Source organism: Muntiacus reevesi, chromosome 17 (genome assembly GCF_963930625.1).
Source record: "Muntiacus reevesi chromosome 17, mMunRee1.1, whole genome shotgun sequence".
Classification (NCBI taxonomy): domain Eukaryota; kingdom Metazoa; phylum Chordata; class Mammalia; order Artiodactyla; family Cervidae; genus Muntiacus; species Muntiacus reevesi.
In genome coordinates, this window is record NC_089265.1 from 11,376,960 (window position 1) to 11,390,736 (window position 13,777).

Consider the following 13,777-nt stretch of genomic DNA (forward strand, 5'->3'; position numbering starts at 1 on the left):
TTTGGTTGGAATATTTAACCCATTTACATTTAAAGTAATTATCGATAAATATGTTCCTATTGCCATTTTCTAACTGTTTGGGGTTGAGATTGTAGATATTTTTTCTCCTCTTGTGTTTCTTGACTATATAAGTCCGTTTAACATTTGTTGTAAAACTGGTTTGGTGATACTGAATTCTCTTAACTTTTGCTCGTCTGAAAAGCTTTTTATTTCTCCATCGATTTTGAATGAGATCCTTGCTGGGTACAGTAATTTTGGTTGTAGATTTTCCCCTTTCACTACTTTAAATGTACCCTGCCATTCCCTTCTGGCCTGCAGAGTTTCTGCTGATAGATCAGCTGCGAAACATATGGGGTTTCCTTTGTATGTTACCTGTTAATTTTCCCTTGCTGCTTTCAATATTCTTTTTTCTTGTTTAGTCTTTGTTAGTTTGATTAGTATGTGTCTTGGTGTGTTTCTCCTTGGCTTTTATCGTGTATGGAACTCTTTGTGCCTCTTGGAATTGATTGACTATTTCCTTTTCCATGTTGGGGAAATTTTCAACTATAATTTCTTCAAACATTACTTCATACCTTTTCTTTTTCTCTTCTTCTGGTACTCCTGGAATTCAAATGTTGGTGCGTTTGATATGGCCCCAGAGGTCTCTGAGACTGTCCTCAGTTCTTTTCATTCTTTCTACTTTATTCTGCTCTTTTGAAGTTATTTCCACCATTTCATCTTCCAGCTCACTGATTCGTTCTTCTGCTTCAGACATTCTGCTATTGATTCCTTCTAGAGTATTTTTAATTTCAGTAATTGTTTTGTTTGCCTCTGTATGTTTGTTCTTTAATTCTCTAGGCTTTGTTAATTGATTTTTGCATTTTCTCCACATTGTTTTCAAGGTTTTTGATCATCTTTATTATCATTATTCTGAATTCTTTTTCTGATATTTATTCAGAATTGCCTACTTCCTGTTCATTTATTTCGACTTCTGTGTTTCTAGTTTGTTCCTTCATTTGTGTAGTATTTCTCCACCTTTTCATTATTATTATTATTATTAAGTTATTGTGTTTGAGGTCTCCTTTTCCCAGGCTTCAAGGAAAGTTGAATTCTTTCCTTGAAGAAGGTTGAATTCTTTCTTCCTTTTGGTTTTTGCCCTCCTGAGTTTGGTCCAGTGGTTTGTGTGAGCTTCCTATAGGAGAAGATTTGTGTTGAGTTTTTGTTTGTTTGTTTTTCCTCTGATGGGCGAGGCTGAGTGAGGTAATCCTGTCTGGTGATGATTGGGTTTGTATTTTTGTTTTGCTTGTTGTTTAGTTGAGGCATCCTGCACAGGGTGCTAAAGGTGGTTGGGTGATGTGGGGTCTTGTATTCAAGTGGTTTCCTTTGTGTGAGTTCTCACTATTTGATACTCCCTCGGGTTTGTTCTCTGGTAGTTTAGGTTCTTTGAATCAGTGCTCCAACTTCAAAGCCTCAGAGCTTGATTTCTGTTCAGGAATGAAGATTCCACAAGTGGTTTGTTATGACATTAAGTGAGATTAAAATAAATATCCAACAAAGAGAAACCAAAAATGAACCCTAGACAAATGGCAGTTACAATATCAGGCCAATAATAATTAAAATAATGGAATATACACATATACATATACACCCATGAGTGAGGTCAAAACAGTCCAGCAAAAATAAAGTCCAGTAGACTGATCCAGTGAACAAATGAAATAAAAGCTTATATTTACCAGTTAAGAACAAAACTAACTTAAACACAAAGTGGAAAACAAAACTAAAGCAAGGTTACAAGTGGGGAATAAAACAATGAAAACAAAACAAATATGTTGAGAGGAAAGGAAAGAAAGAAATAGATATGCAAAGTTAAATAGAGATAGATGAAGAAGATTTATATACATGAAAGATTAACTGCAACAGGGAAAGAACAGTTGGAAACTCAAAGGAATAAATGTAGAAAAAATATAATTGGTTTTAAAAAATTAAAATTATAAATAGAGAAAAGAAAAAAAAAAAACTGAAGAAAGGAAGAAAAAAAAAATCCACAGAACTGCCAAAGCCCAATGTAGAGGCAAAGTTTTATAACAATAGAAAGTGTAACTGAATATACACATATACACCCATAAGCAAAATCAAAACAGTCCAACAAAAATAAAGTACAATAGATTGACCTGGCAAACACAGGAAACCAAAAATTATATCTACCAGAACAAAATTAATTCAAGCACAAACTGGAAAATAAAACTAAAGCAAGATGACAGTAGAAAGAATAGATATGAAAAGTTAAGTAGAGGTAGATAAAGAAGATTTATATACGTTAAAGATTAAGTGCAAGGGGGAAAGAACAGTAGGAAAAGAAAACAAAGGAATAAATGTAGAAAAATGATAATAGATTTAAAAAATTAAAAATTAAAGTTAAAAAAGAAAAACAAAAAAAGAGAGAGAGAGAGAGAGAAAAGCTCTACAGAACTGCAAAAGCCTAACATAGAGGCAGAGGTTTATGACAACAATAAAAAAAAATGTGGCTGAGGAAAAAAAGAAAAGCTCAAAAGCTTAATTGAATTTCTTAGGGCCAATAAAATCAACAGCTAGAACAGGGGGGGAAAAGGGGAAAAAAGAAAAAATTCCAAAAGAATCTACAGAACAAGTCAAATAGTAAGAAAAATAAATGTCTTTCTTGAGTCACTGCTGTCAGAGTCCTTTCCTGCGCTGGGAATCACAGTTCACCTTAGCTTCCTAGGCTGTCCTCCCTAGGCTGTGCTGATCTCTGGACCTGCCGTGGGGGCAGCTCAGATTCTAATCTGGTCCTCCTCCTGTGTGTTCTTGCCTCCAATGTCCACAGCTGTCAGAGCTAGTGCATTTTCTTTTGTGGGAGCTCTCAATGTCCTTTCATATATTCCATAGACAGAATCTGCTTAGCCGATGGTGTTGATTTAATCTGCAGCTTGTACAGCTTGTGGGGAGGTTTTGGGTCTTCTTCCTTAGCCACACTGCCCCTGGGTTTCAACTGTGGTTTTATTTTCACCTCTACATGTGGGCTGTCCACTGGGGTTTAGCTCCTGAGGCTGCTCTGGAGGGTTTGGATTTGCCCCCGTGAGGACCAGGGGTTCTGGTAGCACCAGGTACTCAGGGGAGTGGCAGCTAGGGTAGCTAGAAATATAGTGCTCTAGAAGGGTATGGCAACCAGTGTTGGCCAATACGCTCCAGTATTCTTTCTTGGAGAACTGCCTCTCTGACAGAGAAGCCTGGCAGGCCACAGTCTACAGGCTCGCAAAGAGTCGGATGTGACTGCAGCGACCCTGAGCGCATAGGCGCAAGACATTTTTTTCCCTGTGGCAGCTCTGCCCCGGTGAGAGTTGAGCAGGAAGGTGGCGCAGCTGCTTGGCGTGTGGGGACCCTGGCAGCGCCAAGTGCAGAGGGACATGGACTGCCTCCACCGCAGGAGTTATGGCCCCATCAGAGTCTTTTTACCAGCCTCTTGTAGCTGGCCATCAGAAGGCCTCTTTGGCCAGTCTTTCTCCATAGCTCCGCCCATTCAGGCACTCAGAGGGCCCCCCGACTGGGGTCCTACTCTGTGGATCTGCGTGTCAGGCACTGAACGTGGCGCCTTGGGTGGGGTCCTACCCTGTAGCTCTGTGTCAGGCGTCTGAGGGGCCAGCCTCTCTGTTGTCCAGTTGCTGATGCTGGCTTGTGGGGGGAGAGAGGCTATGGTGATGGCTCCATCCTCTACGCGTGACTCAGCAGTATCGCCTTGCTTCCATGGCTGCCTGGCTTTACTCACCGGCATTGCCCACGCATCCCTTCTATCCGTCTCTCCACAGTCAACAGCAGCCTTCGCCCTGGGGTTGCTCCACAATCCCTCAACTCCAGCTCCCAGCTGCTGCGCCTTCCAGGGTACCAGTGTTCCTGTCTGGGGTATGTGTGGCTGCGGCAAGGACTGTCTGATTCTCATTCCATTTAGGCTGCCACAGATCAGCTGTACCCCCAGCCTTAAATGTTTCTCCTCTGACTCAGACAATTGCCTTGATGTGGGGATAGGACCCCTGCTTCAGTTCCCCCACCCGCGGAGGGCAGACCCAGTCCTACTAACACCTGTTTTTCCCCCTAGTTCTTTCATCCTACCGACTTCTGTGTGGTCCTATATATTCTTTTTCACTGGTCAGGTCCTACTGTCTGCTGTTAGCTGGTGTTCTGCATGCACTTCTGTGTCTGAAGGTGTATTCCTGATGTACCCTTGGAGAGAGATGTACTCCACGTCCACCGACTCCTCCACCATCTTGTTCTCTCCATGTGGCATTTCTCTCAGCTTCAGTGTTTATTTCACTTTTACCTTATAACATCATTGTGATCCCTTATTTCGTACAGTTTGTATTTTTTGAAACTCTAAAACTATGTTCTTCCGCTAGTGCTTGATGCATTCATTTCTTTTCACAGAGTATAATATTTTGCATTTTCTGTTTATCCATTCTTAAATAAGAAGAGGTAACTTATATATGGTATTTACCTAAAAATATTCTCTTTGCATTCTCTCTTTGTTCAGCTGGCTTTATAATCATTGATGTTATCAGCTCTCGAAATAAAACAATCTGTATAGGAAATGCAGAGGAGTCTGGGCCATAAGCAATTCAGCAAGGAAGATCCATTTGTCTGGTGACTTCCCAGCTGTTTCTTGACGCGTCTGGGACAAGGGGCTGACTTTCTGTTCATGATTCCAAATCCCAGTTTAGAACTCGAGTGTAGCACATCTGACCTCCCTTCTCCGTCCCCCTGTTTTCCCATTTGACTTGGTAGTATTGGAAAATATATTTATAAGTTTTCCAATTTTAAGCCATCCTCACATCCCTGAGGTGAAACTTACTTGATCATGGTACATAGGTCGTTTAATATGCCATTTAAATCTATTTTCTAGTATTTTATTTACACATTTTCCTTCTACATTCTTAAATGACTTTTGTCTTTATTTATTTCTGCTGATTGTCATATTTTGGCTTCAAGGTTTTTGTAGTTTCAGAAAATGAATTGAATAGTCTTTCATCTTTTCCTGTGCACCAAAGAAAATTATACAGAATTGAAATTGCCTGTTTTTTGAAAACATGAAATAAATTGTCCTAAAAATGATCAAAGGATCTTTGGTGCCAATATTGAAATGACTCTTTTTATATGATTTTAAGGTATATAGACATGTAGGAGACAGAGATATATGATTGTAAGTAAAATCAAGAAAGAAATTCAGTTCCTAATAATATTAAGTTGCCAGTTTTGTTGAAATCACTTTGAGTCATTTTTGATTTGTTCTTATTTCTGTATGCTTTTTAAATTATATATTATGAACATGTTATAGTTACAACAAAAAGTTAAAATATGTTAACAAATCTTATAGGTTCCTGTATTACTTAATGCTTAGTTCAGATATGTTTTTTGAGCCTTCAAAGTGTCTATTCCTATCAATTTTCATTTTCATTAATACTAATATATATATATATGGGTGTGTATACATATATTTGTGCACACATACACACACACACATATATGCATACACACATACGCACATATATAGATGTATGGGCTTCCCTGGTGTCTCAGCAGTAAAGAACCTACCTGCAATGTAGGAGCAGCATGAGACCCGGGTTTGATCCCTGGGTTGGGGAGATCTCCTGGAGGAGGGCATGGCAACCCACTCCAGCATTCTTGCCTGGAGAATCTCATGGACAGAGGAGCCTGGTGGGCTACTGGTCCATAGAATCACATAGAGTTGGACACAACTGAAACGAGTTAGCATACACACACACACACACACACCTGAAGCAGAGCACCTATTCTGCATAACTTGGCACATAAACAGTTTCATTTCACAAAATCAACCATCAAGGAAACTTCACTTAAAGCCTTATTGCATTAAAAACAAGTTATTTTAAACATGATGAATATTGAAGTGCTAATATTAGAATAGCTGTGTAAACTCCCACCTGTTTGTTTGATGGATCATGAATTTTAAAAATATTGACTTGCAATATATCAAGAAGGAAATTGATATATCATTTTGATGGAGTATCTTTAAAGTATAAGATTAAATAGATGGCAATTTTTTCCCCCAGAAAGTGATTCCTCAATGAAGAGGTAGATACCTTATATGCAAGTTATTAATAAGTGTCTCACTTCACAAGTTGATTTATAAGTTTATTGCTGTCCTCATCAAAATTCCAATTTATATGGCAATGTAAAGGTTCAGAAAAGCCTAGACAAGGTAGGAGGGCTTTCCCTATTAATTTTCAAAATGTGTTATAATGTTATAGTAATTAAGACTGTGTACTATTAGCATGAGGGCTTCCCAGGTGACTCAGTGGTAAAGAACAGTCCTGCCAATGCAGGAGACATGGGTTTGATCCCTGGATCAGGAAGATTCCCTGGAGAAGGAAATGGCAACCCCCTCTAGAATTCTTGCCTGGGAAATCCCAGGGACAGATAAGCCTGGTGGACTACAGTCCTTGGGGTCGCAAATGAGTCAGACACTGCTTAGTGACTAAACTACAACAATTATTAGCACGGAGTTAGACATCTGAGAGTAAAGGAATAAGAAATAGATCCATGCATATATGCAAAATTAATAAATATAAGAGTCTAATAAATGATGCTAGGGCAGTTGATAACTATATGAAAAAAATAATATTGGACTATGCAAAATAGTGGGTGCGTATAGACCTAAAGGGAGAAGGAAATGGCAGCCCACTGCAGTGTTCTTGCCTAGAGAATCCCGTGGACAGAGGAGCCTGGTGGGCTGCTGTCCGTAGGGTCACACAGAGTCAGACATGACTGAAGCGACTTAGCATGCATGCATGCATTAAGAAGGAAATTGCAATCCACTCCAGTATTCTTTCCTGGAGAATCCCAGAGCCAGAGAAGCCTGGTGGGCTGCTGTCTATGGAGTTGGACAGAGTCGGACATGACTGAAGTGACTTAGCAGCAGCAGCATCATAGACCTAAAGGGGAGATATAATGTTTTTAGAAGATATTATAGAAGAAATCTTTCTTTAACTTGGAGATACAGAAAGATATCTTAGACAAGACAAAAATGTCTATATATTAAGGAAAATGATAAATCCAACTACAGTAAAATTCAGTGTTTCTGATCACCAGGAAAAATCATCATATCTCAGAGATAAAAGTCAAAGAATGGGAGAGACTATTTTACAATACATATAATCAATAAAAGACTTAAAAATGGAATGTTTACAGATCAATGCTTTTTAAAAAGAAAAACCAATAGAAATCTGGGCTAAATATTTGAATGAGTACTTCACAAATAAAATAAATCTAAGTGATTAATAAAATAGGTCAAAGTACTCAACTTCAAGAGGCAGGCATGACAAGCCACTTCAGTATTGCCTGGAGAATCCCATGGACAGAGGAATTAGACACAAGTGACTTAGCATGCACACACACACTCAGCTTCAACAGTGTATCAAGTTTAAAACCACAACCACCAGACTGTCAAACATTAAAAATGACAATGTAGAGTGATAGGAACTTTCATATGCTGCTATATAATGTATAAATTGGTATTAAAAACTTTGAAAAACAGTTTAGCATCCTCTAGTAAATCTAATGACATGCATACCTTATAACTTAGCAATTTTATTCCTGGAAATGCATTCTAGAGAAATATACTATGTTTCAGGAGCCATGTATGGAGATGTTTCCTGCAGCATTTTTTGCAATAGATTAAAACTCAAAACAACTCAGTTCCACCAATTAAAGTGAAAGTGAAATCACTCAGTCATGTCCAACTCTGCAACTCCATGGACTATACAGTCCATGGAATTCTCCAGGCCAGGATATTGGAGTAGGTAGCCTTTCCCTTCTCCAGGAGATCTTCCCAACCTAGGGATCAAACCCAGGTCTCCTGTATTGCAGGTGGATACTTTACCAACTGAGCTATTGAATTCCATCAATAGTAAACTGGATAACTAACTTGCACACTTTTCATATAATGGCATTTATGTAATGGAGTAAGCAATAGAAGTGAACACTCTAAAGCAACACTCAATAACACAAATGAATTTTACAAATAATATCCAGCCACTAAAGAACACATACATTTATATAAAATTTAAAACATGAAAAATTAAACGGTATCATTTGCAGATGCTTATATGGGTTACAAACAAAAAGAAAACCAAGGGGGGAGGCAGTTATGGGAAGACACATGCAGAGAACATCAAGAGTACAGGAAATGTTGCTTCTGTGACTACATGATGGTTACTCAGGGGCTCACTTAAATATTCATCATTTAACCTTCATATACTATCCTGTATATATTTCACCCCAATTTTTTTTTTAAAGGAGAGAAAATAAAAAATAGGAAAAAGTTTTATTGCTTACTAGTTCCTGGAACAGTTTAAATCCCAGGAGAAGTATTTATTCCTTGAAGATTTGATAAATTCATTCATGCCAACCTCTGGACTTAAGACTTTCGTTTAAAAGCAATTATTTGATAACGTCACCTTTTTTCCCTCATGTGTATTTATCGGTTTAGGTGCATACTTCTTGCAACGATGATTTGCATTTTCCAAGAAAGTTATTTTGGGGGGTGGTTTTTCAATTGTCTTGCCATAAAGTGCAGCAGTACTCATCTATTTTGGATTTTATATATGGGTGTGTGATTGCTGTCTTTTGGCCATTCCTCAGTGTTACTACTTACATATCTAATATTCCCTCTCTTGATAGACATTTCCAGTTTTTGCTACTACAAACGTTAATTGTGAGAAGCATCTTTGCACATATATATTCATCTACTTATCTCTTCGTTTCTGTATGTTTTGCAAATATTTCACTTCATATTATGACTGTTAATATATGAAATCATCCATTTTCCTACATTCTAACTGAATCTTAAGGTTACCACACATTTTAATTTTGCCAATTTGATAGGTAAAAATTGAATTATCATTCTGTAATTTTAATTTTCCTAATTGTCAGCATGCCTAAAACTGCTTTTTTTCCCCACGTATTTGTTATTCATTTATACCATTAACATCTCCCCTTACATGAATTTGTTTTACCTATATTTCTTCTTGATTTGTTTTTCTTTTTACAATGTATTTGAAGTTTGGTGAGCAGGAATATTAACTCTTTCCCTATATACATGTTATTCAATACAGAAAATTTCCCCATCATATCAGTTCTTTATTTTTAAATGTTATGTTTGTATCTTTTGCCATAGAAGATTTTTTATTTTATAAAGTATTTCTAGTTTTTCATTTAAGACTTCAGATTTTTTTCTTTCTTAGGAAAGTTTTGCTTATTTTAAAGCATGCTGATTTCTATTTCTACTGTATCTGTGTCTGTATCTATATCTGGAATTTATTTCTTTATGTTGTAATAGAAGCTATATTCTATTTTTAAAATATTTAGATATTTTTCTTTTAATCATTAGTGTTTTCAGGAGTGTTTTTGTGTACATGTGGCTTTTTTCTTTTTTTTTAGTTGACTGCACTCAAGGAGGTATAATGAAGCAGTTAAAAGTATAGTCCTTGAAATCATTTAGGTACAGCTATTTGTTGAGTATATAAATCAACTATATTAATCAACTATATTAATTTTCTGTTTTTTAATTCATCATCCTTGCTTTATCTTTAAGACTTTTTTCCTACTTAAAATTTTCTTTAATTTCTAATAATAATAATTTTTATAATAATGCACTTAATGATTTGTTTTTTACCCACTAATTTTTGCCTTTATTAGACCCATACTTTTTGATATGTAGTATTACCCTTATCCTGTTTCTAAGAATTCTATGATTGTCTTTTGATTTCTTTTAGAGCAAAGAGTTTTGTAGTAGAATGATTCTTACACAAATGGTTGAGTATTTTTTAATTATAAAAGCAAATAAATAGATTAATGTCATTGCATTAACCTCAGTATTTAATACCTGCTTTGGAAGAACCACTGAAGGTATTATGTACCTTATATTGTGCTTGCCTAACATGTGATTGCTTTGTATAAAGGTTCCATGGACGTTAGAAAATAAGTTACTTTCCAAATCTCTTTGTGATTTATAATGTTTCACAGAGTTTATTGGCTAGATTTGTATGTATCACCCATATCCTCACAGCCTTAATGCTTTATCCCTCAAAGAGTTAGAAAGGTATATTAAATCCTCTGACTATTATTGTAGAAAAGTATACATATTTTGGTTTTTGATTTATATTATCCTTGCCATTATATAGCCACTTTATAGCCATACAACATTTCATTTCATTCTGGTTATGAGAATCCTAAACCCTGGGCTTCCAAATCCTGTTGTAGACCAAAAGGTTATCATTTTATAATGTTTTACTCCATTGTAGAGCAACAAGAAGATGTTTAAACTTTAAAAAAAAATTTAATCTTTAGCTCTGTAGAGAAGTTGACTATTACAAATTATAAACTGCACAAGGCTGTGCTTCCAAGAAAGCCATCAGTCCATGAAATTAAATTATGCATTAGAAGATGCTCTAATACTGACAGATATTAATTGAAGAAATAATTGTCTGGGTTTTTAAAAAGAAGCTTTATCTCTTTTGTTCCATGGGCTGGTTCAGAGTTCCTAAACTGGCTTCTACAATGAATAAAAATACCTTTATTTTCTCTCTCAAATGAAGACTAGCATGCAAACAACTAGAACCATGTCCATTTCAATTAAACTTGGAATTCTATAAAGATTCAATTATATATTTCAGTAAATGCCCTTGAATTAGGGAACTGTCATGTTGAAATTTAATAGAACTGGAGCTGTGTTTTCCAAATTATGATTTTTATTCCCCAGGGAAGTATGATACTATACCAAGGGATATGTTAAGCCACAATATTGTGGAATAGCTTCTTACAGCGTCAGTTATGTTCAGAAGCATAGTCGGAGTGAAAGGGGAGTGAGAGTAGGCAACTGTGGGAATTCAGTAATGCATCTAGCTAGTAACAAGTATTTTTTTAATGTAAAACATATTTGTATTTGGAATAGAAAACAAAACTTGAATGAAAATTTTCTCAGCCTTTACACATAGTAAGTAATCAAGTACATTTGACCTTTGAGAAACTCAGGGGTTAGTGCTATCAACCATATAGGCAGTGGAATATCTGGGTATAATTTATAGCTGACTCTCCTCTCCATATCCATGACTTTAACCAACTTTGGATTATGTGATAATGTAACATCGACTGTTGAAAAAAATCCAGGTATCAGTGGACCTGTGCAATTCAAACTCATGCTCTTCAATAGTCAACTGTAATAGAAAAGCATATGTGAGGTATAAATATCCTCTCTCCCCATAAATTCTTATTTTCTAGTCTTCTCTCCAACATAGTAGGTTTTGTAATTCTACTACTCACTGCTATATGGGAGCTCTCTGTAGTTCCCAGTGCAGGACTGTTTGATAGAGTGGGGATGAAACAAATAGGGATGACTCATACATCAGAGCTACTTGTTCCATAAATTTCTTTTGAATCAGGTATTTATGAAATACTCTTTAGTTCTAATAGTTTTTTCTTTTTCTTTTTTTGTAATCTCACTTAGATTTTACACATAATCATATCTTGTGCAAATAAACATATCCCATTTCCCCCCAAATTTATCTTTTTATTTTTTTCATTTTCTTATTTAAGTTAATATTATCAGCAAAATTTACTAATAATTGTTTTACTAATAATTATGATTTTTGTTTTGTTTTCCTAAATTTTGTTATAATTCTTTAAGAAATCATTAAGTATGATGACAGGCAATTTTTGTTGTATTAAGGAATATTCTATTTGTATTCTATAAAGACTGGGGATTAAATTTAATAGGATGATTTTGACATTGATTAAGACACTTTCATTTTTGACCTGTGTTAAACTAATTAACTCAATTTTGTGTAGCAGAATTCATCCTCCATCTTTTTGACATAAGTATCAGAGAATGTTTTCATTGTTATGAACAAGGAGATAATTTTCATCTTAATATTCCTTTGTTCATTTTAGTCATTTGTAGGGGAGGGATGCCATCTTTTCCATAGACTAACATATATGTATTTTAAAATAAAAGAAAAGCTCAGTGAACAGTGTATTTTTCAATGGCTTTATAATTAGGGTACTGACATGAGAGTTTTTTTTTTTAATATATTCTTCTAGGATCTCACAAAACTCACTAAAATGCTAGACTTTTTAGGGAAACGTTCAAGTATATATCTCAAATGTTAAGACTGAGACAAAATTTTCTCCCAATGTTATACTGCATTTTTAAAAATTACTGTGAGTATTAGAAACACAGTAAAAAGCTACCTTAATTTCTTATGCATATTTAAAGGGAACAAGTAGCAAACTTTTAAGTCTGTTTTATAATTTCTTCTTTGAGTGTTCACTTCAATATCAACAGTGTTGTTAATGGACTTTAATTAGCCATCTATAAAGAAACTCCCTGGTGGTGTTGCAGAAACCAATACTCAAGAAGCCAAGCACCACACTCAGAGAGCTGGAGAACTCAGGTTTACTACGCCCGCGGGCCCAGAGGAGTTAACACTCCAAGCTCTGAGCCCCGAACAAAGGGGTTACAGAGTTTTTATAGACAGACTATAGTGGGCAACACTAGCTGTTAATAGTCTAGTTTAAACTAAGGGGTTTCTCGCGCGGGAACAGCAGTCAAGATGGGGAGGAGGATGCCTGACCTTTACGTGGACGGGCATGATTAAGCAAGTTTGCAGGGGCCGGGCAATTGCAAAGAGCAGGACAAGGGCCAGTGAGATAAGGTCCAGTTCTTAGTATTGTAAGTCCTCACATTCTGAGACTACATGACCTATGTGATCCAGACTTTGCAAGGAGCAAGCTGAGTTACAGAGGCAGAAGGAGCAGGAGGTTATGTAAAGTTTTAACTTTTCCTCTTCAGTGGATCAGACTAAAGAATCTGCCTGCAATGCAGGAGACCTGGGTTCCAATCCTGGGGTCAGGAAGATCCCCTGCAGGAGGGGATGGCTACCCATTCCAGTATTCTTGCCTGGAGAATCACATGGACAGAGGAGCCTGGTGGGCTACAGTCCACCAGGTTCCAAGGAGTCAGACATGACTGAGCAGCTAACACACAACACAAGAAGAAACTCCACTGAGTTCTAGTCTCTTTCAGAATCAATAAAACTACATTCCAAGCTACTTCCCCCCCTCCCACCTCGGTTCCACTCAGATTCTGCTGATTATTTTTCTGATAAGACTCTTTGCCCCTCTTGAAACCAAGTGTGTGTGTTTTTTTGAGTGACTTTCTTTGGAATCCAATTGTTGTTTAATGTTTACATATTAATGTACAAAAGGGATTAGGCTTGACAGTCATTAAGTCTCATAGTATAATATTTTAAAGTGGAATTACCTCATGCAGAGGATGTTTGGGGTCCACACTGATTTTGAGCACATGGCAATAACTGCCACTTGCTATGGGCCCTCGGGTCTCAAGGCCAGCCTTGCTGTGTGATGCGCCATCTGCAGATGTGCCTTCCTGAGAAAGCAGTGAGTGACAGCAGCCTATTTGGCAGGAATTTACAAAACCTTGATTTTGGCCCCTTTCCACTGCTAAGTGATGTGACTGGAGCTGAACAAGAAGCCCTAGGTTTGCCAGGTTCAGCCTGAAAAAGGCAATGCATCCCTGAGGAAAATTTGCAAGGAACATATTTTTGGAGTGAATTTTCCTGAAAACCAGTGCACTCTAAAGCAAAACTAGAAAAAAAAAAAATCTTGGTTAAGCTAAGTATTCATTATGTGGAAAAGAACTATTAGGGAACCAAACAGAGAGTAAAAAGTCAAAATT